The following is a 6,000-nucleotide window of genomic DNA, read 5'->3' as shown; positions in this document are numbered from 1 at the left end:
TAACCACACTAATGGCGCTCTGGCCCAGACTCCCTGGGCTTAAATCTCTTTAATTACTGAGGAGAGTCAGCTGCACAAAAAGGAAAGGTGGCACCTCAGGCAGAAGAGGTGGTGAGACACGCCCACACAGGCACCTTCAGGAGGAGGCCCTGCTAGGGCCGTAACACCCCCTCCCATAAATACAAACCTGTGGTTTGTCAAATGATTATGATAAACAAAACAATCAAGTCCATAACAAAACTTTAGGCTTCCCACCTACCAAAACCCATAGCAACGGTTAGGCATTTCCTGCAGAAGCTGCCAACCCCCATCTCAGTGGGTTCAAAATACTTACTGAGGGTGGCCGCAGACCCTCAGTAAGTATTTTTGCAGAAGCCAGCAGCCACCAGCTGGCCAGGGAGCTGCTCATTTGTAGTGATCCTCGGAGAGTGATTGGCCACCTGTGCCCAGACCAGCCAATAGACACATGCCAATCAACTTTGAACTGGCCAATAGGCTACCTAAACCAAAAACTGTGAGATTTTAAATTGAATTTTTCTGCTAAGGCTTCAAATTATGGAGCAGTTGCACAAAATGAAAAAGGTAAGCTGGGATTGTCCTGAAGGCAGACAAAAGGCCCTGTGCCATGAATGATCTTATCAGAGATCAGGAGAAGGCTGTGTTGAGCCAAGCTCGTGGACCAGCTGGAGAATGACACTGTTCCAACTAGTCCCCTCTGGTAGGCTCTACAGAGTACTGTACACCAAAACAAGCTAACATCTGTACAGTTTCTTTTTTTCCACAGGCTGATAAACACTTTGGACACAATATTTCTACTTAAAACATCCATCATGCCAGCTTGTGAATCAAAGCATGCTATGCAGTTTGGTCCATTTATATCTGAACACTGACACATTTTTACCTGTTTACTGAAACATATTCCAATTATAGTTAGATACAGATCAAAATGAACATAATGTGCAGACTCAGCTTTCATTTGAGGGTATCCACATTCAAGTGGACAAATGGTTTAGAAGTTTTAGTTCCTCAATATGTGCCACCGTCTTTATAAAGGCACAAAAGATAATTTGACATTCTTTGGAATGAAAGAAACCAAGATCCAACCTCATCAAAAAAAAGAGAATGTGCGATTTATTTAATTCAACAGTGGACATTCGTTGCAAACACATGTTTAGCTTTGGCAGGAACTTAAACAATTTAGTTAAATCAACACAAATTATTCATATTCAATAAACCTGTGCATTTTGTGTTGATAAAATGTTATTGAAACATGTTTTAAAGAAGTAAGTTGAGTTCTTTGAAAGTTTTAATCCTTCACAAATTTCCCATTTTATTCCAACACTATTCCATAACTTTTACCTCAGTTCTACTCGGTCACTTAAATACAACATGTTACCTTCATATACACAGTGTTTAAAAAGGTCTGGAGTCTGGTTAACACACAGTCATAATGGATTTGTAACAACTTCCAGTCCACTCTTGCCTTTATCAGGGTTGCAGGGGGTTGGGGCCTATGTCAGATGTGATAGAGCGAGAGGCAGGGCACACCGTGGCCATGTACAGTATGTACCCTATATATAGTAACTAGTTATCCATCTCCTATTTATTCCATAGTTTATTCCAGCATCTTTACACTCTGCACCATAAATATAAAGATGTTACAGGGGTTGCTTTTTCAGTATTGTCTGTTGCCTACTCTGGTACAATGAGAGTAAAGAAATAGCCAGAGCCCAATTCCTCGTATGTGTACACGTACTTCGTCAGTAAAGCTATCTCATTCTATTTAATGATATTAATATTCACTTTTCATGGTCTGTGTGCAGAGTTTCCAAATGATGTCTGCATGTTCCTTCCTGTTTTTAAATGAACAGCTCTGTGTTGAAACAGCTGCAGCTGAAGTGTTTTCCTTCTATCAGCAACAGGATGCTGGACGACTGCAGAGCTGTTAGCTTCAGTTAACCACAGACCACAAACACACAGTCCAGCTCACAGTGAACAACACTCAGTAAGTACAGAGTGAAAGACACATGGTTACATCTGACTACATTTTTGCATTTTAATGAATAAAAGAAGTTTTCTTTTAAAAAACATAACCCTTTTGATCACATCAAATAAGAATGTTTGTTTTACTGTTGTAACAACCCACTTGTCACTGATCACTCCTACCCTGCAACCTTAAGGTCCGTATAATCCATCACGTCATCAAAGTCAGTAGTCTTCATGAACCTAACTCTATACTAAACGGAGTCAGAGATCTGAAGAGAAAATGTTGTCATAATCAAAACTATGGTCATGATGCGCATTGTTTGTAATTTCTTAATAGCCTCACTCCTACATTGTAACAGCAGGATGGTTAGGTTAGCTTAATTGAATCAACCCCCTGACTCATACTAATTATCAGAATCCTCGTATCACAAGCCAAGGACAGGGTGTGGCAGCAATTTTCCACACTAGCCTAGGTTTAAGGATAAAATTTACCCACTGTTATCATCTTCAATGCCATGTGCCAACACAGAGCAGCGCAGCTACCTGAATGCTACTCCAAACAAGGTTGATTATCTGGATGTTATAGCTCCTGCGACAAAACGAACAAACATCAAATCAGAAGACCTTGACTCCCTATTATATAGCTCAAAAACACATAGACCATAAAGCAGATATTTCATCAGCTGGAGAGAAAATTGTGTCTCAATGCCCTGTTCACCTTGTGTATTTATTGTCTGTGCTCACCTCCGTTCGTTGTCGCCTCGTACCATCATCCCCTCATGCTGTGTTTTCCTCCATGCTCCTAGTTACTCGTCTTCCCAGTGTAGTTCCTTAGTGTCTTTGGTTTTTGCTTTGAGTTTCTCGTTTATAGTAGGGTGACCAACCGTCTTCTTATCCCCGGACATGTCCACTCTCCACGTTTCGTCCGGGGGGATTTTTGAGATTGATAAAAATGTCCGGTTTTTCCTATAGTCCGACAGAGGACCCATGTGTGTGACGCCATCCCCGAACTGCTGCTTTGTGAGCACTTGTTCTGCGCTCACAGATGGGACAGACAGCACACAGCAATGTGCCTCATAATGTTTAACAGACACCAAAGTGCAAGTGTATATTTTCAGACGAACTGCAAAAGAAATTTCCCTCGCATGGGAGGTTTTGCAAGATCTCGCAAATGTTTTGGCCGCATTCTTCGGAGACCGCCAGTTCAAAGCCGACCGGGAGGTTGAGGCACAATGTGCCGGGACAGCGGTGTTTTCCCCGGCTGTAGTGGGTCTTGAACTCCTGTTAGCTTCGAGATGGTGGGTAACAGACGTCTCCGAAAACGTTGGAGCACTTTTCAAAATATGTGAAGTGTTGATAAACCAAACAGATATTTGATGTTTACACAGCTACATTCACGCCTCAAAATATCTTCAAAGTTTATTTTGTGACCCAGAAAGAGTAATAAGTAAGTAGCTGCCGCCATTGTTGGAAAGGAATTGGCTGGGTCGCGCTATGAATTCTGGGATAGGTTGGAATACGAAGGATACACCGACTCAGCCTTCAAATGTGACCTGAGAAGTATGCAGTCTACAGCAAAAGTTCATCTTTTTTTTTTTTTCTAACGTCCCTTGTGGTGCTCCGTACCCTCGTACCGGCCCAGTACTTGTAATTTTTCTTATGCAGATGAGTTTCATTATTTAATTCAAGAGGCTTTTACGTTATTTTTTTTTTTTTGCACTTGTTGACTTGTAAAAGCCTATATAACATATTTTATTTCACAATTTATTAACCGCACAGAGAAGGTGTCATTTAAATATGTTTCTTTAAGCAAGTTCCTCATGACTCGTCCTCTTTTTTTTGGAAATTTAAAATATGGTCACCCTAGTTTATAGTTCCTTGTGTTTAGTTTTGTACGTGTTTCCCAGCAATAAAGCAGCTGCTTTGAGTTCCATTCCTCCCCATGTATGAGTGCTGCATTTGGGTCCTATTTCCTGCCTGCTACACAGCTTGTTGTTGCTGTTCTGCTCGCCGGAGGCTCAGGTGTTTACCCCGCCTGCTTCCTCTTCCCAATGAAAGCGGCGCTCACGCTATCACAATATAGACACTGCTGAACAATGCACCGTGGTGAGCGAAGACTATTTTTCTCCCGATTCTCTGGACACTAAAAACAATAGACTTACCTCAGATACATTTGGTATCTCTCTATTAGATGATGATGTGGACTGGGAAATTTTTTTCATTCTGCTCCCTCTCATCAGGGAAGAATTTAAAGAAAAGAAATACTCTCCTTGTCAGGATCCTGGGTCTCCAGCGTTTTTAGTTCTTTGTGATTCTTGTATTTTGTACTTGTGTGATTTATTCTATGGTTTCTAGTTTTGATCCCTTACCCTTCATGTTTCTCTGTGCCCCCTCTGTTCTGTGTACGTCTGTGTCTTTGCATGTTTGAGCTTCTTGTTGTTCTGTCACTCTGTATTGTGAATTATATTCTCATGGTTGGTCTTTTGTTACTCCCTCGAGTCTAGTTTCTTGTGTTTCTTGTTCCAAACTTAGTATTTCCCTCTGTGTATTTTGGTTCTTAGAGTCCTCTGCCTTATGGTTTCTGTCTGTGTTTCTTAGCTGCTGTCTCCACCGTGTCAAGTTCGCGTCTCTGTGTCATACTTCCTGTTTTACTTTGAAGGTCCATGTCTTATGTGAATGTGTCCTGCTTTGCTTCCTTGTCTCGTCAGTTCTGATTTCTCCCAGCTGTGCCCTCCTACTGTGTCTCATTCCCCTCGTTACTTTCCAGTGTATTTAAACCCTTTGTTTCTCTGCGTCAGTGTCACGTTGTCCCTCATGCTGTGTGGATCTCCCTGTGAGTTTAGGTTACTTTTGTATGCTTTTCCTGGACAGCAAATAAAGCTGTGGTTTTTAGTTCTTCCCTAACGTGTGTTAATGTTGTACCATGTTCCTTTCTGTGGACTAAACAGACAATTGTAGGCACCTGTGAGGTGGGGGCGTTCCCCAAGGTGGCCTATCAGCCGCCAGGTTGACCTGTTAAAGGGGATAGTGAGTGCAGAGACAAAAAGGAGCGACGCACGAAAGGTGAGCAGGAGAAAGTTGGCACTCCTCAACAAACACTCGTAGATTACTTAATTTAATAGACTACTCATACAATAAAAACATCGAAACCATAATATTATCTCTAGATGCAGAAAAAGCATTTGCAGAGTTAACTGGAAATTTTTATTCGCAACTTTACACAAATTTGGTTTTGGAAACTCTTTTATAAACTGGATAAGAATATTATACAATTCCCCAACAGCTCGTATCAGAACAAATGACCAGACATCCTCCAGCTTCTGTCTCCTGAGGGGCACCAGACAGGGATGCCCACTCTCCCCCTCACTTTTTGCAATTTTTATCGAACCTCTAGCAGCAGCATTTAGACAGGCTACAACAATTAAGGGCATAAAATGTAAGAACATAGAACATAAAATCAGTCTCTATGCGGATGATGTGTTGCTTTTTCTGCAAAACACACAAACCAACCTCTCTGAGGTAATTACTCTAATAAACTGGTTTTCAAGAGTTTCAGATTATTCAATTAACTGGCCAAAATCTACAGTTCTCCCCATTAACTGCTTCTTCCATAATTCTTCCTCTGCCCCACTGCAATCCGGAAATATTAAATATTTAGGTATTAATGTTTCTCCTAAGCTCTCAGACTTAACTAAATTAAATCACATCCCACTTCTAAAGAAAGTAGAAGGCAATCTGACTAGATGGAAATCTTTACCCATATCACTCATGGGAAGGGTCGCCACTATAAAAATGATGATCTTGCCAAAAATAAATTACTTATTTTTGATGATCCCTAACAAACCATCACAAGATTGGTTCAGATCTCTGGATTCATATATTTCTAAGTTCCTTTGGAAAGATAAACCCTACAAAGAACCAAGGATAGAGGAGGATTAGATCTGCCTAATTTTCACCAATACTTCTTAGCCAACAGGCTTCAGTTCATCTCAGAATGGTCAAAACATACCTTCC

The sequence above is a fragment of the Aulonocara sp. 'chitande type north' Nkhata Bay genome, linkage group LG3 (assembly GCF_057382095.1).
Source record: "Aulonocara sp. 'chitande type north' Nkhata Bay isolate Kocher_YH1m ecotype deep benthic linkage group LG3, A_spYH_male_GT1.1, whole genome shotgun sequence".
Classification (NCBI taxonomy): Eukaryota; Metazoa; Chordata; class Actinopteri; order Cichliformes; family Cichlidae; genus Aulonocara; species Aulonocara sp. 'chitande type north' Nkhata Bay.
This window is presented reverse-complemented; position numbering follows the sequence as displayed.